We start from the raw sequence: 23,984 nt of genomic DNA, 5'->3' as shown, positions 1-23,984 counted from the left end.
ATTGAGTACTCATGAGTGCAGAATGAGTAGTACTCATGAGTAGTACTCATGAGCAGTAGTATTCATTGAGTACTCATGAGTACAGAGTGAGTACTCATGAGTACAGATTCAGTACTCATGAGTACAGATTGAGTACGAATACTCGTAAGGACAAATGAGTTTGAGTACAAGTGAGTACGATTACAAATGAGTATTTGATGAGTGAGTACGAGTGATTTTGTGACCAGACGAACTTTTTCAGTCTGAGTTTGATTGAGTACAGCGTAAATAAAAAAAAATGTGATTGAGTTTGAGTGAGTTCTTTCCGTTTTGCCGACCTATGCAAATGATACTACCTCACGGCCGACTGACATTGTTTCTAGCATTCGTATTCGCAGCATGCTTAACACTCCTAGATCTAGATATTACGCTTACAAACATTCTCTGACCCCGTTAGCCAAACTGTTTTTGTTAGAGTGGTTTTAGGTGATGCCGTTTTGTTTGGCATGGAGAGCAAGTACTCCTCAAAAATTGGTTTTCTGTCCCTATAGGGAGATTCGCTAACATTATCCGAATATAAAGAAGGAAGGAATTTCGCTTCGCGGATGTGCATGGACCATAAGGCGTGGCACATTTATGCCTGGTGTGGGTTTCAGATAGGGGATGCTTTGTGTAGTTCGGATTGAACAAGGGATTGATAGGCAAGTCGTTTTAACATGCGAACAATCGTGGCGAAGGTGACGTCTTTGAAAACCGGGTGTTTTTCTGTCCGGCGATGGAGATATTGTTGATATATAGTTTTTAGATCCTTAGACATTATGACACCGAGGTGCTTGTAAACTTGAACACGCTACACGATGGTATTAGAGTTTGGTGCAGCGGAAAGTAAAATGGTGATGCGCTGCTAAAAAGAAACGGGTTTGCATTATTGGAATTCAGCGTCGTCAAAAGCCACAATTGACATCATTTCTGAACGTGAATAAGATCGTGTTGAAAGGGTATTCGATCCTGAAAAGACACGGACCCACATTTATTTCAGTGCAGATATATTTTTAACCATGTAAAGATGAAATAGAAACTACGCGCTAATTGATAGTCCTGGTAAATGTCATTTCTCTTATTCTTGCACAATTTGTTTTCACTTGATAGTGCTCAAAGCAAGTCGCAATATATTTGAGGTCCCTCTGCAGCCTATTTATCTTCTTGATACCAGTTAGTTTGACCATAGATTACATAATCCTATGCAGACTATTAAAGATTGCACCTCACGTCATTGCTACGCCTGTATTGTAAATGAATCAAAATTGATTCTGCTACCCAGCATTCAGGCAATCCTGGCATAACTTATCCTGATATGAGAATATTTATCACGAACATTAACGTATTAAAACAGTTCAGAAATCAGCAATCGAAATGCTTGTGCAATATTTATGATTTATGTCTGGATATTTTTCATTCGGTGGTTGTGAGGTGGTTTGTCGAAAGTGTGCGCGAACTAAATACATAGGGGGTTCATTTCTAAGGAGCCATAAACAGGTTCTTGTAGGTTTGTTACAAGCTAAAATTTATATATTCGAATGAATGCCCTTGAAGAGTCGATGTTATAGTTAAACGTCGAAGGCTATCCCCTAAGAGCATGGTGCCAAAACAATAACAGCAAAAGGAGACCGAGATTCGGAAATGAAATTTCGAGCCTAGAGAGGGAGCAAGCATGCAGAGCACCCGAGTAATAACAGTCTGCAACACCCAAATGACTGTTAGACGCTGGAAGCAAAGTTTAGCAGTCCCAAATCGGAAAGGTACCCGAGTGCTGGAAGGGAGGCGGAGTATATGACTAGAAAGAAACGCCTGAACAAGCATTGAGGTGCCGGAGATTGAAGGTAGGGTTGACGCGGGCAGGGCAACGACGTGACGCGAGCGCGGCACATCGATTACAGCCCCTTTGATCCACTTCAAAACTAGGGTTTATCGGCCACAACACAAGTGCTACGCCACGGCACCGTCGACCTACTAAGCTTCAACGCGTTCCATGGCAACACTTCGGTTTCAGGCAGTGGTTACTACCTTTCGTGGCTACGATTGAACTAGTCGTAGAGTGCAGATCTCTGACAGGTACAACAGCGGTGCCTCGTCGCCATAAGAAATCTACTGGCGCGGCTACAATACGGCCAATGTGCGAGGACACGGGAGGCCGACGCCACGGCGACCGCAGTGACTGGGGTAGGCCTTGTGGTAGAGACAATTGTATTACGACTTTGCAGATATTTTATTAAATGTGTGCTCTTACTGTTTACTCTTATATGTTATTTTTAATTGTTTTTCTCCGGATCTGTAAATTTTCGTTAGTTGCGCTTGCTTGGCGATTTTATAGTTCCTAATAAACATACTGTGTGGAGGTGCTGCTCAAGGGACAGTGGTCGGTGCACAGAATTGACAAGAACGATGTGAGCGTGCGGTGGGGAGTAAGAAGGCCGCGTTTCACAACGAAGGAAGGAAGACGAGAAAGCCAGACGGTGGTGGCATGACAGCATGAAGAAGGAGGTTCAGGGAGCAACCTGCCGGACGAGAACGTTAGGGGAACCTTCACTCCGAGCCGCATATTCGCCGTTGACGTCGAGGCAACTCTCAGCCGAGATTGGCCACGGAGCACCAGGGCAGAATACGAAGTGTCGTTCATTGGCCGCAGCACCGGCATGGACAACGGCACCGAGCCCAGTGCACCGACCCAGCTGAGTGACGCCGTCGACTCAAAAATGTAAGATCGAGAACTATTTTGAAGGAAGAAATTTATATATGTAGGACATTTACTTTTTGAGTAGATTAGTTTTAAGTTCATTTATGTATTTGGTTTTCTATTTGTCCTGTGAATGAAGTTTGTCCTCGTCCGACGTCCCTTGCCTGGCATCTTCGCCAGTTTAGACTTAACCTCCGTATTCATAAATAACCTGCTTTACACGTGCGTATTGCAACCATCAACGCCTTCCGTCCTCCTCCTATTCTTGTCGACGAGACTATATGTGACAGACAATCAGTGCAAAATACTGTGTGGTTGTTACATATATTTTAAACGCCTGTGGCTCATGTGGAGTAATGTTGCGCAGCACGCGTTGCAAAAAGTACCCTAAACTATAAAATTAAGTTTGCCTATGTCCTGTCGTGAATAGAAGTGTACTAATTGCCGCAGCAGCAGTTGTTGTTTAAGGAACAGAATGCCAAAAACATGAATACGAGGTCGTAAGGCCACTCGCGACGTCGTTCGCCTTTACTTCGCGCCTCTATGGTAAAAACAACTCCAGCCATCAGATCGTCTGAACCTCTATCGTTGCCTTAGTTAAACCTCCGCCGGTCTCAAATCCCCGCGGCGTTTTGAGCCGCCAGTTCGACTCGACGTAGATCCCGCTTATATAGGTGTCCCGCCTAAGCAAAGCAGTTCCCTTCGAGCTTTGGGAATACAGAGGAGTAAGAACAAGCGTGTTAAAGGCTGCGGAAGGCTTGAGGGTCCTTTCGCGTCAGCCCTCCCACTAATGGACTGCTTCCTGTACGGGAATGTGCAATATTGATCTACGCATCACCTGTTTTATACGAGAGCAGGATTGTGCAGGCTGGATCGTCTGAGCTTCCCGCTCCTTCCTTCAGAGTGGGCGCCCGTTCTAACCGCCGCGTGCTTGCTGATGCTTTTGGTCCGTAAGCGTTGGCGGCTAGTTGTTCGCAGATGACTCCGAGCGACAGCCGTATGTGTGACCTTGGGCGCTACCACTACTTATGTACCGAATTGGGAGGAGCGTACCCGAGAGCGAGAACTGCAGAGGAATCATAAACGGATATTTTGCAAAAATGAGTGTTTTTGTCTGAGCAATAGGGATAGGCATATCTCGGCATAACGTGGCGTTTCGATCGTCGGGTTATGATACCGGAGTCATGAGCTCCCTAAGCAGGAGGTATATGTGGAGTTCATGGCGTCGGAAATTAAGGCTAACGCTGCGTACCGTGCCACTAGAGGGATCTTTCGGAGAAACAGAGTCATGGTGGTTGTCGCTTTAGTGGTCTGTGTACCCTAGAAGCCTAAAATAATGAGACTGCGAGTTTGAAAATCTAGAGTCATCTTTCTGTACTTGGGCACTCATTCCAGCAACAACGTGGAGTTTTTCCCGTTCATTTCTCACGTACCGTGTTTTTTTAATGAAATAGGTATACATAAAGCTTTAGCCTCGCTTTTCTCTTAACAATGTCATCTGTTTATCAACTCGGCCAACATCTTTGAGAACTTCACCTTCATTGCTTTCGTGAGCCGCCTGCCATGTGGAACAGAGCCCAGGTGATTGGGTTCGGAACCTACACCAGGCATTCTAGAACGAATGTCACGAACTATGCTGAGGAATTGACGCCTCATACATTTTTGTGCGATATAATTTGTGACATTACGACTCGCGTATGAAACTGCAACTGGATCTGTGTACGTTGTCAAGTCGTTTAAACAAGTAGCATTTATTGCCGACTACCCTACCTTTTCCAAGCCTTTGCCAAATATATATAGCAGGCGGAGTTGATAGTTTTGATCGTTGTAAAAAATGGTGAAACTTTATCATACAAAATACTGACCATCTCAAAAAATACAAGAGTGAGCAGTGAGAAATCAACCATATACATTCTATGCGTCTGCAGCATCAAAATCAGACAAAAACAAAAAGCGCCTAAAATGACGACGAAAACACAATTTAAAATAATGGAAGCACAGACAACCACATGACTACCGGGATTTTCGCAAAATGCTTCATTAGGGTAGTTAAATTTATTATTAAAACATCGACGGAGCTAGTTCTCAGAAGGAATTTTGAGAAACCAAAAAATGCTAAAGGTAGAACGGTAAAACAATTATCTAGCAAAATGTGTAATATAAAAATCACATGTTATGCTTCTCCCTACAAAATGCTTTAAAACGTTGAAAACGTTTATTAAGAAAAGAGGGGAGGGGAGTTGGGTTAAAAAGGCGAAAAACGAAAATGCCCCGTGAAACAAGGAAGCACGAACCAAACTATCTTTAAAAGCGCCCAACACTGTAGCATTCTCCTTTTGTACAAATATACGCAAGGGCGCAAGTAATACATTAAATTTGCTATAATAGTGGAAACGGGGAAAATTGGTGAAACAAAATTTTAAAAACCGAAAAATATGAAACTTTTCAGAAATATATTATACAATTTACAAGATTAAAAGAATGCATTAAATCTCCCCCAGATCACTAAGACAAGAATTAAGAACCCAAGAAATAAGGACGGAAACACTATTAAAACATGGAAATGTACCAATGCTGTAACGTCGTGCAATGTATATGTGAGCGGAAGTTAACATAATTAATCGTCGTACTACCGCGAAAAGAGATAATTTGTTGAATTCAGCTTAACAACCGAAAACCACCAGAAAAGTAAAACCAATATTGCGCATGTGAAACAAAAGATGTACCAATATACATTCGCCTGACAACCAAAAACAGAATCCCCGATAATAGCGACGGAAACAACAGCACAAATGTCCTGAAAACAGACCCACAGTTTAAAGCACTGCATTTACACTAAAATGCATAAATGGGGGCCTACACAATTTATTCGTATAAAAGCGTAAATGGAGGTAATATATCGGGCCGAACTTGAAAATACAGTGAAAAACGTAAAAGTGAATGCATACTAAAGAATTACCCTATACGTGACCCTCCAAAATGAAGATATCAGTATAAAACTGCTCAAATAACCACAGCAACACACAAAAAAGAAATTGTCAGAAAGCAGAAGCCGTGTAAGAACAAACAGTTGCTGAGAAATGCATACCTGGCCAACTTGCATATGTATTAGTCATCATCGCATAATTGAAGACAACTCATCATACCGAATTTTTGTTAACTATGCGCACGGTGAATAAAAAATAGATGGCTACAAAAGTGTACTGACGGTATTACAAATACGAACCTAACATTAACGCCCAAGTAAACGAAGATGAAAAAAGCTCCATAAGAAACGACAAGAACAGGAAGAAAAAAATTTACACCATCTTCCCGTGAGGGGAACCATGGAGTAGGTGCAACGCATTGGAGGTTGCCGTTGCGTTTCCGTTATGTTGGCGATGTCAGCGTGTGGATTGCTGTTGTTGTGTATCCTATTTACGCAGCATGTTCACCCCCGATGGGTCGCATCTACCCCATGGTTCCCCTCCCGGGAGGATGGTGTAAATTTTTAACCGAGCGCAAGCTGCGCGCTAACGCACGGCTGGCACGGCGACGGGAGAGAGCGCAGCCGAGTGCAAGCTGCGCGCTGACCACGCTGACGCACAGATGGCGCTGCGGTGAGGGCGGTGGAGCGCGCAGCTGCCGCGGCGAGGAGATCAGGGGAGGGATGCAGACTACGCCACGACAACGACGCGGGACAAGGCGAGTTAAACAGATGCGTTGCATCTAAAATCACCAAAGGCTGACTAACAGTAAAACATCTTCCATCAACTGGAAGTTGATTTGCATAATTGAAGCGGTTGACCACTAAACTTTTGGCTACCGTAAACAGAGAAGATTGGTCAAACCGTACGTGAAAAATCAAAGCAATCCCATGTATAGATTAAGAAAATAAAGAACAAATAAAATAGACGTATGAAATAGACTCCCTCCCAAATCGTGCAGGAAAAAATATGCATGAAACGAGCCATAAAAAATGCGACGCATTTACTCGAGACCCCCTCGCAGGGAGATGGGCCCTTTGACTTACGGGGAGATGGGCTCGTTCCAGAAGGGCCCATCTCCCAACAATTTTATCGTAGTCCACGCTGATTTTAACATTGATCTTTTATCCGACGATTGTAGCGAATATTTTTTCCTTTTGCAGTCATGCAATTTAAATAAAGGGCCCATATCACCGCGAGGGGGACTTGAGTAAATGCGTCGCATAGGGGGTGGGTGTATTGCGTTACCGTGAGGTGTTTGGGGAGTTGGTGGTAGTGAATGCGTTGTATCAGCAGCTTCTTGATGTAGTTTGAATGAGTCAAGGATATAAGGCGCGTTCGTAGCCTTCCATTCTACGTCGGCTTTGTGGCGCAGTGGGTAGAGCACCATGTACCTTGCGTTCCACCCGCTGGGTCGTGGGATCGAAACCAGGCACCGGTAAGTAATATTTTTTTATATAGTGTAGGGGGAGGGATGCGGACCTGTTGTTGAGAGCGAGGAGGGCAGCGTGATGCGGGAGAGGAGGAGTGGAGGAGAGGGCACACCTGGAACGGCACTTGCGGACGCCGAGGAACGCCTGCAACGCCGGGTGACATCGTGAGTTAAAAAATTGCTCTGCATTTAAAACACTAATAGATATTGTGAAATCCCCTAATCATGCCTTAGGGCTCGATACTCCACAAATATATCGGCGAGGTTAAGGCGCTACATTAGTGTAGATGCACATTATTGACGAACATAAAGCAATACTACCAAACAATACACTGACTAAACATATTCGGGAACTCCTAGCCAAACCTAGACCCATAAAGAAAAGTGCCCGATACCTCAACGGACCCACTGACCAACCCGCCGGGGAACTATAATCTGGTCAGAAATGCTTATAAACAACGTTCCTGCCATATATGGTTCGTTTGACGATAACGCTCTGTTTGCTTTGCCACATAAAGTTAAAACAAATTTTTAATGCGTATAGCTCATCTATTTAGAGTTGACGACAAAGCTCCCCCAGCTTTGCTGCATAAAGTTGTAACATAATTTAATGCATATAGGTCATCCATCTCACGGACAATATACAAGTTTTTTGTGTATTCACATTTATTTGAAAGTTACCTTGGTGTCTTTACACACTGCTTCGTTTTAAATAGCAGTGCAAGCTGTACGTCGTCACAAAACGTAATCTACGCATGCGTTTTCACAATGTTTTGTGTAGGTCATTACATTACTCAATGTGGACTCCCCCTCAGTATTTCTCCCCAGAGATGGGTTTTTCCGATGACTCACAGTGATCACGTCCGCAGAAATAAAAATCTTTGTTTTCATATCTGCCTTAGAAGAAGAACAGCTGTCAGGAGCTCGGGCAATTACTGAAAATGACACCGCTGAAAAGTGTGAGGAAGCGCTTGTCGACCAGGATTTGATGATTCTGATGAACTGGGAGAAACCAGCAGCTACCGCTTTATTTTTGTGGTCATAGGAGATCTATTATGTAGTACTGGCATACAACACGTTAAAGCTATGGTATTATGAGAAACAACCGTTTATATATCTCTTGAGTCCTGAGGTATAGAACTGATGTATAAACCACTTAGTAAAGATATTCATTGAGATGGTTGGTATACGTTGGATTTGGGCTAGCATAATTGCGCTGCTGAGGCTGCACAAAATACGACCGAAGGCAAAGACAGCACTACGAGAAGGGGAAGGCACAATACCGGCGCAATGAAGTGACTTACTTAGAGGGACCTTTTTGGGAATACTGAAGAAAGGAGTACTCATTTTCGTTTAGTTTTTTTCGGTGAGTGCGAATACAGTCCGGATAAGTCAGATTGCCGTAGACTCTTCCACTTTGAAAGTAGACGTAAATGTCTTCGTTCTGTTGTAAAAACTAATAAGAACACAGACACAATTCCACAAAATAAGCGGCGAAAATATATCGTTTCTATCAAGCCTTACGCCATGCGAGAAATGCGAAGAAAATGCAAACAAACATCAAAGCACTAGTGAAGAACGAGCCTTAGCACTTTATCTACAGCAGTAGTAAGTTTACAATATTGTGAACCCACGAAAAACACATAATTGGTAAATGGAAGTTCACAGAAACAGTTTCCCGTATCCCTTCTCTGAGAATGCTTGTGGCTACTGTCGTGGATCTCTCCTCCTTTATTAGACGTCCGCAGCTCTTCGTAATGACTATCATCACCACCATGAGTTGTTTTTAGAGAATAATATTTTTTGTTGTTTAGTAGATTTTTCGAAGACAACAATTTTTAAAGCTAATGAAGGGTTATTGTGCGAAACGGTGGTCTTATATTTACTAGCGTTTGTCATATTTCGCTAAAACCCAGCAAGTTTTCTGTGTTCACTAGACAACAATAGACATTTGAATTTGGTGGAATGGCATATTGTTGTACTTGCAACGCATACAAAACTGCCTAGAACTGTACGCTGTATTGCCGCTAGAAGCTCAGCATTAACATTAGGTCAGTAGCATTACAGAGCAAGAAGAATATTTTTGGCCCAGAACGTTTTTCAAATCCATCACATTTTTGCGTTTTTTAGGAGAATTTGTTCTTTATCTTATCAGAATGCGTAAATAAACAACATAGAATAATAAACAATATGCTGATCAATGGAAAATTATACTTTTTCAACGGTAAAAGCTTTTGACGATGCTATAAGTAGGTCTTTTAAGGGCTACTCCCTGGTAAGCTTTTTCTTTAATTCGTCCTTTTAGTTTTTTTTTGGGGGGGGGGGGGCAGTTATCTTTCGTTTTACCCATGCGGCGCCTTTAAAAACCTGTAAACTTTGAGTTGGTAACCTCAGTGTTTAGCAAAGCGTAATTTCGCTCTTTCAAAATTCGCATTTACAAAAGAACTACTTCAACTTGCAGCTGCTTGTGCTAGCCCGGAGCCAAAAAATCTCGTCTACGGGACCACCGCAGTATACAAGAAGTACGATTGCATTCATCTCAGGTTGTGCTTGCACTGTTTTCTTTGTAAAATCCACACTGTGCAAAGTTACTGCAGGCGTACAGTGAGGCTTGCGAATGGTTAAAATAGGACTAGGTTATTCTGCCCCAGCTGATTCAGCTTCTGAAACCTCACAAACAAGGTTGAGAGCACTGTTTACGATACTTTTCGAATTCACCTATAATTTTTGGCACCTGCATTTTGTAAAATACAGGCAAATCCGCGGATGACGAACTCGAAAGTGTCGCGAAAAGCCACCGTTATATCAGTAGTTGGCATTTAAAACGTGCGCAAATTGGCCAACATGTCGAACAGTTTCTTCTGTGACAAATTAAGCTTTTTGGCTCAATGACGGACAGCTTGCTTGCTTCAAATGAACTAAACTTTGTTTCCGTCCAACCGGCCGCTACCGCCACAATGGCCGCGACGAAATACTTTCAAGGGTCTTTAAAATCTCTACTCGCGGTAATGGCTTCAATAGCTATCAACTGCGCCAGGCTGAGAGTATTGGGAGCTGAGGTGCTAAGGCCGGAGAAGAGTGATGTTCGAAAGTTTGCATGTCATCAGAAGTGGTTATCCGCAACTGTGCAAACGAACTGTCGGTAAACCCCGATATCTAGATGGGAGATAGGCAACCACCGTCGCGTTTTGCAGCGCGTGGGGGATACCACAGATAGGCCAAAAGAGGCCGTACTTCATGGATGGACTCCCAACACCTCCACCTTTTAGATGCGACGCTGAGAGGAGCATCTCTTGCAGGCCGCCCTGTCCTTCCTGCGTCGTCGCTGTCCCCATCCGCACAGCTGCGTCTCTCCTCCGCTCACCCCCTCTCCTCTCACCGTGATTGCGCCCCCTCTCCCCCAACATCTGTGGCGCGCGCAGTGCGGCGCGTTCTCTCAATCCGCCGGTGGGCAGCGATGCGCGCGGCGCAAGCGCGCTGTGCTGCTGCAGCGCTTTCTCTCTCCGCGGTCTCCTCTCCTTCGGGCGCGCTGCGCATATAAGCGGAGTGCCGCGCTCCGGCCCGGCTCTCAGTCGACGGTCGCCCGCGCTACGCTTGCTCTCTCTCTCTCTCTCTCTCTCTCTCTCTCTCTCTCTCTCTCTCTCTCTCTCTCTCTCTCTCTCACATTACCCGACGATTGCTCACGCAATTCGAGTAATCGACCCAACGGAAACGCACAATGGAACCCCCTTCATCGTCGCATCACACCAGGGTTCCCGCGAGGGGACCCTGGTGTGATCAACGTTACTAGAATAAACTCAATTTGAAAGCTCTGCCGGAGAGGCGGGCCGCGTGGCGGGCGCGAGAACTAGTGGCGCTGTAGTCGAGTCTTGCGCTACTCTCGGCGCGTCGTCTGCCACTGCGGCGGGCCGCCGCAGCTGGCCGCAGCAGCCGTCCGCGGCGGGCCGCCGCCCCGACGTACCGCGGCGGCTTTCTAGTACTGCTATTGCTAAACTTAAACATATATCATCTTCCCGGTCGACAAGCTTAAACATCTTCATCCTTCCAGTCGACGTTACCGCATCCCATTTGTGCACTGTCTGAGTAGATATGCATACGATCGTCTGTATGCGCATTGACTTGCATGCGTTGCTCATTGGCTGGCTAATAATCGACGGTGGGCCTATATTTGAGCTGTGTAGATTGCGTTTAACTTCCATATACGGGAGTTTCTTAGCGAGTGAGCATTTTCAGCGTAGTTTCGATAAGTACTGCGCTGTCGTATCTCGACCAAAAAGGAACCAACACGTTTGTAAAAGCCGTGCCTTTATGCCTGTGCAGCAACACGACAGTTTTTGTGAATCTCGTCAGTGCGAGGTTCCGTTAACCAGCTTCCGATGTAGAGTTCCTATTCTCAACTTTTATATGCGCCGGGTTCGTCTCACCTCCTCTGGCCTCAGCGCTGTTTGTGGTGCATACGAGACATTAGATCACCGAAGATGAAAGTTCGCCTACAGTTCTGGCGCTCAGTTCATCTCTCGCAGATGCACTCGACTTTTGCGAAATCACGTTAAAGCTTTAATCCACAATTTAAAGGTGCGGATTCCACGCCTACGTTCATAAGGATCTTTGACCGCCTTTTTGATGTTTTGAACTCAAGAAATCCCTCCACCTGATCGTACAAGGCACCTCTGCGAAACGCGAATGAGGATTCAATGAGGACTTTCTTAAAGGCTGAATTGTATATAACAGGACTCCAGGATGCACAAAAAAAATAAGCAATTGAGGGTCTCAAGAAAACCGTATTTTTAGGACTCCCCATACGTATGAACAGTGTCATGGCAACTTTTGACAGGCTTGTGGAAACAGGGAAGATGCAGAATTTGCTCACGCACAAGATGCCTCAAAACCACCTGAAAGCATTTTTTGGTTGCGTAAAAGGAAAGGGGTGTCAAAAAACAACAACCCTACTACCTTCCAAAGGAGCTGCATAAGGCAGTTGTTTAAGCAATTCCATATTAGCAGTACGCGATTAAATATGATCGAATACGCATTCAGCCGTTCGCGGGCGTAATGCGTATTCGCTTGAAACATTCCAAAAGTCAGGTACTCGGTGGAAGCAACAAAAGAGCATATGATTTTTATTCACCCGGAATTAATTAGAAATGCCGTAGAAGGTGGGACCAGCCCGGCGCACATAAAAATTCAGCACAGGAACTCTACACCGGAAGCTGGTTAACGGGGCCTCCCACTGATGAGGTTCACAAAAACTGTCGTACTGCCATGCGGGCCGGAACGACCACCCTCACGTGTTTTGCCTGAAGCCAGGCAAAACACGTGTTGTTCTGCCTAGCGAGCGTCGGCGCCTCCTTCACTACAGAAGGTTTTCATTAAGCTGGTCGGTGCAAGTTCGCGTGCTTTGCAGCGACCAACATTACTAGTAACGTTGGCAGCGATGTGGACGCTTTGCTCGTCGGTCATTTTTGGAATTGTTTTCGGCCATGCGAAGGAGCTTGCACGAAGACACGTACGTCATGTACAAAGCGTAGGAGGAGCAAGAGATTCATCCACGGTTCGGCATGCCGACTTGCTTTGGGCCGGGGTGCAAGAGCAGCTACCGCAACGGCGACTCCACTTCACGCCACTTCTTCGGGCCACCAAAGGACCCTACGGAATTCAAAAGGTGGGAGCAAGCTTTACATCGCAAAGATAAAAAGCTAACTGCGAAATGCAAAGTCTGTGACATTGATTTTGAAGATGACGACATTGTAAAGCACTACCTTCATGTTGTTGCCGGACAAGAAATTTTGATAGCACGCGGAAAGTGGGAGCTCGCGCCCGGTGCCATTCCGCGTTTGTTCCCAGCACTTCCACCCCATATATCGAAGCCGCAACTTTCGGGATCAAGGCGCAAATCACCCCAAAAACGCACGGTGCCCCGCAAAAGTCCAGTGCCTAGTTCTTCGGCGGTGGAGCCGCCGGAAGTAGAACAGCAAGACGAAAGGCAAGCGATTATTAACAACGCTGCCGTGACTCAGAGTTGCCCTGCCTCACACTGACAATTGGTAAATTGTAAAGTGTCACGCTGCCTTCAAAGCAGTGGATTTTCGAGCGTTTTTACGACGAGGCAACGAACAAAAGGTGTGGAATATTTTACACTAGCCGGCTTGTGAATGCAGACTTGCTTGTGCCAAAGACAGTTGTAGTAGACGAGCAGATTAACTGCGTAGAGAACGGCTACAGCACGCAACGCAAACAGCTGTCGTACAGTGTAAAAAGTGTAAAAACGCCTGCTTGGTGAAGTTGAAGAGCTGAAGGTGTGTGAAGGAGCACTAGTCCATACTGACGACTCGCCTAGCGACAGAGTACATGCGACCCGCCGCGGTGGCTCAGTGGCTAAGGCGTTGCGCTGCTGAGCACGAAGTCGCGGGTTCGATTCCCGGCCGCGGCGGCCGCTTTTCTGATGGAGGTGAAAAGCAAAAACGCCCGTGTGTCCGAGATTTTGGCGCACGTTAAAGATCCCCAGGTGGTCAAAATTAATCCGGAGCCCTCCACTACGGCGCGCCTCATCGCTTGCGTTGCGTCGGCGTGTTAAACCCTACAATCAATCAATCAATCAATCAATCAGAGTACATGCGAAGAACTGCTCGGTTCTCACATCACGGCCGATCTGTCCGAATTGCTTAAGGCAACGTAGAAAGATCCGACAGAAGAGACCAGCGAGGGCAATCGTTAAGAAGCGTAAAATGAAAAATCTTAGAAGAAAGTTTCTCAGGGCCACAGCAGCTCGTGAGAAGCAGAAGAAAGAAATCGTGGAGCTGAAAGGGAAGTTAGAAACGACCTCGGAGGAGTTGGTTTCCTTTGCCTTCTTTGGGCTGCACTGCTCATGATCAAGATATGATGGCTAGAGTAGTCAAGTTTTACATTGTGATGCGAATGTTCTTTTTTGCAAGAAAAGCAATCAGGAACTACAGCTGTCTGAAAAAGTAAAAAAATGCAAGAAAAAAGGTGAAGTTGCTGTAACATTTTGCACTCTGCGCTAAGGATAGCCGTCGCGAAAACTTGTAAAGCATTGTAAAATAGTGTAAAGCATGGTTACTGTTTTTCTATAACGCCTTTTTTGTAAATAGCAGGAAACAAGAATATTTTTTTTCTACAATGTTCTTGTATATTGTGTAAGTCCACTTTTTTGCACATACCCTGTTTGTGCCTCTTGTCTTCAGTACATTGTTTTGTTGTTACGTCATTATTTTGCATTGTACGCTTGCTTTTTTTGTCTGCTTATTATAAATCTGTACCTATTATACTCACGCCCCTCTGTAACGCCCTACCCGGGCCTTGAGGGTGACCTCAATTAAATAAATAAATAAAATAAAAGTCACTATCTTACGAACTTGTTGGGTCGTTTTTGGTCGAGATAAGACAGCTCAGTAGTTATCGGAATTACGCTGAAAATGCTCACTCGCTAAGAAAATCCTGTATATGGAAGTTACACGCAATCTACACAGCTCAAATATAGGCCCACCGTCGAATCAGCCAACCAATGAGCAACGCACGCAAGTCAATTCATACAGACAACCGTATGCATATCTACTAAGGAAATCATCGTACTAGCGTATACTAAACAGAGACAGAGGTAAAAGAGGCGACGAAACACACGCTAGAACACATCTAGCTTGTGTTTCGTCGCCTCTTTTACCTCTGTCTCTGTTCAGTGTCCGCTAGTACGATGATTTCCTTAGACAGTACCCAACTCGCCCAACTTACCGCCTTAGTTGCATATCTACGTAAACAGTGCGCAAATGTGATGCGGGGTGTCAACTGGAAGGATGACTAATTTTGAAGTTTGTCGACGGCAAGGATGATAAATGTTTAAGTTTGGCCATAGCACTACTAGAAAGCCGCCACGAGCAACTCCGCGGCGGCCCACCACGGCACGCCGCCGCCGCCGCAGTAGCAGACGACGCCCCGGGAGTAGCGCAAGACTTGACTGCAGCGCCGCTAGTTCTCGCGACCGCCGTTTGGCCCACCCTCCTCCGCTGGCGGAGATGCGGAGCTCCGAAACTGAGTTTATTCTAGTAACGTTGGGTGTGATGGTGTGGGCATAATTTTTTCTCCAACTCGTATTTCTAGCGAACTTTAGCACAGGACGAAGAAAGAAAAGACGAAACACAGGCTATAGACTTCAACTTGGTTTATGAAAAGGGGAACAGGAAAACACGTATATATGTTCATGATTCGAAAAAACAAAAACAAAGACGCACACGATTCCGCAGAAATGAAACGGCGCAATGTTTACACTCGCTCTTATCACTTTTTCATTGATGCACAAGTAACGCCTGGTCACATTACAAGAAATGATCTTCCCCGACACGTGTGCACACAGTCGCCGATTTCGCATATTTATGGGACACCCCCTCTCTTACCAAAAAGTGGATTTAACTTGTTGAAAGTGCCAAAGATGGGGCACTGACGCAGTTCTCGCCCTCCCTGTTAATCACAAAAGCCTCGAAAACTTCTCTATCAGTTCGATAACGTCTTCTAAATTTCGCTAAGTGCAAAAGTTCGCTGGAAGTATCAGTTCATTAGTCAGCAGCAACGAACGCGCCCAACTCTCCGCTTTAATTGACATTTTTCTCTAAACCAATTCGACTTTTCCGACAAGGACGGGCAACAGTGTCAGCACAGGCACGACACCAGACGTAACGTTCACGAAAAACTTCAGAGGAAAATTCGGCTTGGTTAACCTACACGAAAATCTCGGAAGCGACCACTACATAGTACCAAGTACATTGGAAACAGGACTTCCTCAAAAACGAAAAGGCAAAGAAACCCGCAATACGGAATAAGATAAGTTCACAGAAATCAGATACACAAGAAAAAAGGCAAAACGGAGAACACTGCGCTAAAAAAGAATATACATGAATGGATAAAAAACTACAAGAGGTCGCTTGGACAGCCATGAAAACAATACCACAAAAATCCGACCTGCAGCAAGCAGACTCCCGACTCTTACACATGTGGGAGGCAAAGAAAAGCCTACACAGAAGACTGGGCTCCCAAAAAACACAACAGAAACATAAAAAAATAGCAACGATAAACAAGCAAACAGAAGAACACGCAAAAAAACTATCGAGACAAAACTGGCACGACAGTTGCAATAAAATGGACTTGCAGATTACTTAAGCAAACACGTGGAACATCTTCATGTATCTAATTAATCCAGAAGGCAGCAAAACGGTTCAAGGAGAAAACCTAAAGAAGATTATTCTCCTGTACGAAGGCAAAGAAGAGGACCTAATAAAACCACGGGGCGCTGAACGCCACATTCGACAGACCAATCTCGGAAAGCTAGGTCAGTGCGGCCATACAATAATTCAAGCCGAAATCGGCACCGGGACCCGACGGCATCACGAATAAAATCATAGGAAACATGAACGACACCTTCATAGAAGCACTCACCAAATTCTTCAATCAAGTCTGGAAGGAGGGCCAACTCCCGAAACATGGAAGAAAGCCAATATAGTAATGCTTCTCCAACCTAGAAAAAAAGATACATCTTACCAACCTTAGGCCAATCTCGCTTACATCATGCCTTGGGAAGCTCGTCGAGCACATAATCCTTAACGGACTCAACAAACACATGGAGTCAAGCGGCCTTTACCCAGACACGATGATTGTCTTTAGAGCAAACCTCTCGAAGCAGGATATACTCCTACAACTAAAACCAGCAATAATAGACGGAGAAGGAACATCTATCTTGGACACGAGAACCCTTGTACGACTCGACATTACAAAGCATTCGACAGGGTCAGCCGCCAGGCGATCCTAAATTCCGTCGATAAACTCAGACTCGGAAAAAAGGCCCTAACTATGTAGCAAATTTTCTCAAGAAGACAACTGCCAAGATAAAGCTTGGAGAAATTGAATCGAAGGAATTCCACATGATTAATAGTGGAACATCGCAAGGCTCGGTGTTATCACCTTGTCTTATCAACATGGCGATAATACGCCTCCCTGAGAAACTTAATAAAATTGAGAAACTCAACCACTCCATACATGCGGTTGACTTCCCATTATGGGTGGTAGGAGGAAGCGATGGTCACAGAGCACATTACAAGAAGCCATAACCCAGGTTGTGGAATTCTTAACTTCGAGAGGCCTGGATTTCTCTCAGGAGAAATCAGAACTACTGGTTAAGAAGTAGCGAGAATCGACCAAAGAAACGCTAAGAGAGCATGAGATGATCACGCTTACCCCACAGAACAGACCTATTCCGAAGGAGAACACTATCAAAACAATATGCCTCAGAATACAAGAAAACGGTTAAAACACCGATGTGGTCAACGCCACGGAGAAAAATGTGAACCAAATTATGAGGTTCATATCCAGGGTACCCAATCGATACTATGGACTCAAGCATTGATTGATTGAATGTATGGGTTAACCCACCGACGCAACGCAGGCGATGAGACGCGCCGTAGTGGAGGGCACCAGATTAATTTTGACCACCTAGGTATCTTTAACGTGCGGCGAAATCTCGCACACAAGGACATTTTTGCTTTTCGCCTCCATAGGAAAAGCGGCCGCCACGGCAGGGAATTGAACCCGCGCCCTCGTGCTCAGCACAGCCTCAAAGAAGGCAATATAATAAGACTCATACGAGCGTATATAATATCAAAAATTGCGTACACGACTCCCTTCCTCAAACTGAAACCGAAGCAAAGACCAAGGTAAAGAACCTGATTAAAAGAGCGTACAAAAGGGCCATAGGAATACCGATCAGAACCACAAATGAGAAGCTAGAGGCCCTTGGTCTACAAAACACGCTGAATGAGATAATCAAAACACAACAACTAGCACAGCACGAGCGCCTCTCAAGGAGCCAAAGATGCAAATACATTCTAGACGAACTAGCACGCCTTTGGGCAATCTTTCGTGACCTGTGTGGCAAGAATAAGACCAAGCTCTCAATCGTCGAAGAAATATGCCTACACATGAATTACACGGATGTTGAAAAGGCTATCGTGAAAACCTTGTTCCCAATGCGACATCCGACTCCAGTTGCCTGCAACCCCTTTCTGTTATTAAGATACCAGAATCTCACCCTTCTCTAGATAGTCCCTTTACACATGGGGAACTCCCAATAGCACTCTACCAAGGGAAGCCTAAGTCTGCCCCAGGACACGACGCAGTCACCTGGCAGGACCTCCGGAATCTGCCCCAAGAAGAGAATTCTATTCTTCTCGAGCTTATTAATCGGTCATGGGAATCAGGCGAAGTTCCTGAATACCTCAAAACAACGATCATACACCCTATTCCCAAGGCAGGAAAGGATGCTAGGAAACCTGAAATTTTGCGACCCATTGCAATCACTCCTACTCTAAGCAAGATAATAGAAAGACTGATAAATAATCGTTTGAAGTATCATCTGAACGCACAGGCTGGTTCCACCCAGCTCAAACTGGCTTCCGCCCGAATCTCGGAACGCATGACGTCCTATGGCTCCTGCGACGAGTCATCAACCGTAAATCCAGAAAATGCATCCCAGATTACGTCCTCTCTTTAGATATACGCAATGTTTTTGACAATGTTTGCCAAAACGGCATCCTAGAAGAGCTGTCCCAGGCTTTTCCAGTGCCAAGGCACAAGCCTGGATTCGACATTTCCTTTAACATCGCCCTATACAACTGAAGTATCCAGGTCATGAAGTCACCACTTACTACGTAGACCGAGGAGTTCCTCAAGGCTCCATACTCGGACCAATGCTGTTCAACCTTGCGGTGACCCCTGTGGCCCGACAGCTTGAAAAGGATACCTCAGCTCGATTCGCCCTGTACGCCGACGATGTCGTCGTCTGGACAGAAGCGGCCGACTACGATGGCAAGGAAGCCATGCAGTCAGAACTTCAGGCTGCCGTTTTTAGCCTAGAACGCTCTTTGTCCGCCTTCAACCTAGAACTCTCACCACAGAAGACGGAATTTGTCAGCATCAACGCATCAACGGCAAACGCAAAACTGATCTGTCTCATATCTTGACCCTTCATTTCGGCGGTACATCAATTTCATCCCAAAACGGAACCGTCCGACTTCTCGGTCTCCAACTGAGCAGCTGCAATAGCCCTCAAGCATGGATTCTGAGCCTTCGTACCACCTGGCGTGCTACGATGCATCTTATTACTCGCACCTCAAGTAAGTACGGTGGTTCACCACAAGCCTCTTGTCAAACTCTCGCCAGAGCAGTGGCCCATGGCCGGCTAGCATACGGTTTTCCAGTATATAACTTCAGCCCCCGGCACCTGCGCGATTTGGAAATACTAAATCGTTCTATGATTCGAACCATCACGGATCTCCATCGACACACCAGAAATGATCTTCTAGAGTTGGCAGTTCCTCTTCCTCCGATACGACAACTGGTGGAGAAAACTCAGCTACGTTTTCAAACGCGCCTAGAATGCTCACTGCAAAGACAAGCAATCTTAAAATGGGACGCGTTGAACAGCGTCTTTGAGGGGGCACCCTTTCAAGGTACTATCCCCCCATGGGAACGTCCACCGCTTGGACTCATCAGACGACAGCCTATACGGCGCTCCAACCCGGCGGCTAGAGAGCGTCTTGTTAGGCGTATACGGCAAGACAAAGCCATTGACGAGCTAGATGTTTTCACAGACGCAGCAGTAGCCAACAATGCCGCAGCGGTAGCTTGGACTTGCCCTGAATTTCCACCCCTGGATGGGTCCTGCAATATCTCACAAATCCGTGGCCTAGTAGCAGAAGCCGAACTTTTAGGAATTCTAGGTGCCCTTCAAAGAATCCAAATAAATCGCCCGTCAATTCCTCAAACGAAGCTACGCGTTATCACAGACTCCCACGTGGCACTTCGTTAATTAAATATGAACTGCCACTACTTCGTGAACTGCCACTACTATACTGAGACAAATTCAGGAGCTACGGCAAGAATTCGGATCCGTTCGTTTGATTTGGACCCCGGCGCACTCCGAGGGTGACACAGGGAACCAGTTAGCCCACATGGCTGCCTGGGAGAGTCTCTCACATCCTCCCATGGTTTCTTCTGACCCACCCCCACAGGACGCGACCTGGCCTGAAAACTACCTCAAAGCAAAGATCTTTAGTCGTAAGCGCCTCCAGGAACCCTCCCCTGTGGGTTTCCTCACACCTCTAAAACGTCTCCCCAGAAAAGAAGTTATTGCAAACAAGATATACACAAACTGTGCATATACCCCCGACATTCTCTTTAAATGGACCTATCCTCGTACAGCATATACTTCAAAGTGCATATTTTGTGGTGAATCAGTCGTTTCCAATCTTTACCACCTTATCTGGATGTGCTCTGCCTTTTCACAAGGACGATCGGAACTTTAAACACTACACTCCATCCCGTGTGATGAACAGGACCATATTAGCCAAATGCGTGCTAATTCCTCTTTATTAGAGCCAATTGTAGAGTTCTCTCTCCAGAATGGTCTCTATAAGGCAGTTTGATTGGTGATTGACTCAGCCCTGTATGGGTCAGTGATTCTGTGACAAGTGCGAACTGACTTTCTAATGGGACAAAAAGTGCAAATGTGTTATCAATTACTTTTATTTTCATATTTTTTCCATTTTCCCACTCTCCCCCATCCCCTCCAGGGTCCTATGACCTCCTCCAATAAACAGCCAATCAATCAATTAATCAAATAATTGTTAGATTTTTCTTTCTCGCGTCTGTCTTGCCAAAGTTCGCTCGGTTACACCGACATCGCGGCTCAGCCCGCAGACGCCTGCCAAAGGGCTGCTCCCTCAAGATTAGGCCATGCAGTTCCCAGAAGTCATGTTGCATTACAGGAGCGGCCGAAATTATTTTTGACCGTGAATCGTAAAAGAGATAGCTTGCTCGACAGAAAAAGTGGCCGCGTGCTAACTCTTAGGTTCTTTAAGTAAGGCGCGAACAGATCAAGAATGCTAAGTTTAGACCTGACATACGCAGTGTTATTGGTGTCTACACTATCGCATATTTTAACTGACAATAAAATCCTAATAACTGTTTTTTATCTGAAATTTCGTGATTTGGTGCTACCAGCTTTTGGCGGCCATAAAAGCCTTGTTTGCAGAGAAAGCAATATATACAGCTGATATTCCTTTCTCCTCTTTCACTTCCACTTTTGGTGAAGTTGAGCAACACGTCACCTGCACTACTTTCATTTTTACTCGACAATCACCGCTTTCTGCAGGACCTCTTGCTTTGATTTATGTACCAAGAGTATATGCCAAGCAGAAAGGGCTTGATTTGACGCATTTTTGATAAGGCGGCGCGCTGGCAGGTTTGGTAGGCGAAGCTTGGCGACACCGCCACAGCCTTGCATGTACGTTCTGCCGCCCCTGAGCAGCTGTTCATAATACCCGCAACATTTCCCACGCAGTATCCAGCGGTCTTGTTGCGAGCCTATCGCGCTTTTATTATCCTATTTTGCAAGTGGCTGTTCCTTGAAATGTGAGATTTGTCTTTTAAAAATCATATTATGGGGAAATGTTACGGCATACATTTATTTTATATTTACATGTCCTTGCTGCCTGAGAGTTTGTTTCAGATAAAAACTTCAGCCAGCCACGCTATTGTAGGGCTTCATTATTCGAGATTTTGTCATGACGTACTGTGCCAAACCATATTATGCGGCCACACCTGTTTCACGTTTTTGGTAATTCCTTTGTTATCAAGCAACTAATGGGACACTTTCGTGTCAATCACGCCCTCACTAATATTCGCAAGATGGTCGGCAACCTATTCGCGAGACATAAAAAAGCAGGAATCATCACTACGCTGAAATTTTTTTAATGATTCTGGCATATTAGGCAACTTTGATGTTTCCACAATAACAAAAAATTAATGTGCTGCCAATTACATCACTATTGATACTATAAGCGACAGACGCCAACGCGGCCACTACTACGTCGTAATCCGTGTGAGCCGTATCCGGTGCTCAACTGAACACAATCTCATTCCATCAGTAGAGCAGGGCGGCTCGCTCATATATAAGACTGAGTAACTCTCATACCTTTGTGGACTACCCACTTTCGTCATGAGAAATTATTATCTTTTGCGCTATGTTTCCTGCATATTTGGAACATACCACAGGTCCCTTCAATGGCTGGGCTCCGCGCATGCAAGCTTGCTTTTATTGAGCATTGTTCCTGTGTTATGCTGAAAACATTTTCAACACCTTATCTCAGAATAGCAACGGTACGAAGGAGCGCTCCTACTAGATGTAAATATAGATAATTTCTGCATGGGCTTCTGACCGCCACGTGGACCAAAATAGCGGCTTACCTAACTGCGCGTTCTATTATAACTGATACAATCCTGATAATATAGTGTGCTGGATCTCGTGGTCCTCCAGCTGCAGCGCGATGTTCAGAAAGCGGAGCGACACGTCTTAATAGAATGAAGATCTACTGGAATCTGGTAGAAAAAGTGGCCGCGAGCCGGAGAAGGCACGAGAGCATGCGACAGGTCGTGAGAAGCATAATCAAAATGATTATGATAATTGTCGTCTGCTACAAGTGGTGAAAAAGAGGAAGTAATAACATTGCGTAATTTCCCATTTCCATACAGTGCGTCCATGAGCCGGCGTGCCATTTGAGGCACTGCTTGAAAAGAACATCAAACTGAATACCCACAAGCTTTCATGGCCTCCAAATCCTGCTATAACAGAAGTTTTCACCCCAAGTTTGCACCCCCCTGTGAAAGTAGGCGCTACTTTTTGGCGAATATTTCTTGGACTGTGGACTGCCCTGGTGTCATTTAAGCGTACAGGGCGGGCTGAGTTGCTATCTCCCGATTCAAGGCGTCCCACCACAGTAAACACTAAGTGTATGGCGTAGCGTAGTTTACAAAAGAACCTTTATTGCTTTCCACTCAATTTGAAACGCGGACCCGCGTGAAAAAGCGAATAAAAGGGCACCCTCGAAGCGCCGCAGTATTCTACAGTGATCATGAAGTATACGCGGCAAAGAAGATATTCCATGGCTATTAGTTTGTTCCGCCGCTTAGGCGGTGCTCCTTTCGGCCTTGTGCCTCCTGTAAATGTGACAACGCTAAATGCGGGTTTTAAATAATACTTTAGGTTCTTTGTTTATTCGTGTGAAAGTAAACGCTCCAGCAGAAAACTATGTTGAGCAATTATTACGATAATGACGGGTTTCTACTCGCTATGGAGTTACCAACAGAACATCTTTCTCAGACCTAAAAGGTTTGCCAGCAGCACCAGGAGTAGATATCCTATATAAAATGGTCTACACGGAGTTGCAGGAAATTTGTTCTGAACCATCGCGTTTTTAAGCTAAAGAAAATGATATTCGTTTGCGAGAAGGGAAACTATATCTAGCAACTAGACTTTTATTGGGCATTTTAGTTGTCGTCCAGCGCGCCGCAAGGACTTCGTTCTTTTGAAGCAGTAGTAAAGTATTCGGAATAGAAGACTTCGCTAGGCATTATCGCTTTCAAAATTTATGATGCCTCACTTGAGACTACTGCAAAAAAAGCACAATGCGTATTTCAAGAAATGCATTTTTACCTCGTACAGAAGATTCTGTGACGCAGCAGTCGTTAAACTGAAGACAGTAAAGACAACAGCAACATAGCCGAACACAAAGCGCTCCATTTTCAACAGAGAAAATACCAGATGCAGCTTATCAGCCACTTACCAGTATAAAAAGGCAACTGCACTATATATAGCGTGTAAACGGCTTTGGCAAAATTTTTTTTTCGTTTTGATGAAAGGTGCGGTGGAACTTATTTGTTTGGAAGTTCACCAATAGAGTTATTTTCAAAATTTTTGTTGCTCTTTAATAAACTGAAAACTTCTCCAAACGTCAAAGGGCTGCATACCTCATTTGTT

At 45.1% G+C, this 23,984-nt stretch overlaps 1 long non-coding RNA gene across 1 annotated transcript in view; it reads right to left on the bottom strand.

Moving 5' to 3' along the window:
• The window catches only part of LOC144140907 (uncharacterized), a 49,127-nt gene extending 25,346 nt beyond the window's left edge, over positions 1-23,781 (bottom strand). Inside the window, exons 1-2 of the long non-coding RNA XR_013316384.1 lie at positions 23,661-23,781; positions 8,416-8,567 (exon numbers count right to left, since the gene is read on the bottom strand). This is a non-coding gene — a long non-coding RNA (uncharacterized LOC144140907). The remainder of the gene's footprint in view (positions 1-8,415; positions 8,568-23,660) is intronic.
• Between the last annotated feature and the right edge of the window lie 203 nt (positions 23,782-23,984).

The sequence above is a fragment of the Haemaphysalis longicornis genome, unplaced genomic scaffold, assembly GCF_048455015.1.
Source record: "Haemaphysalis longicornis isolate Haplotype H1 unplaced genomic scaffold, Haemaphysalis longicornis Haplotype H1 scaffold_55, whole genome shotgun sequence".
Classification (NCBI taxonomy): domain Eukaryota; kingdom Metazoa; phylum Arthropoda; class Arachnida; order Ixodida; family Ixodidae; genus Haemaphysalis; species Haemaphysalis longicornis.
This window is presented reverse-complemented; position numbering and strand designations above follow the sequence as displayed.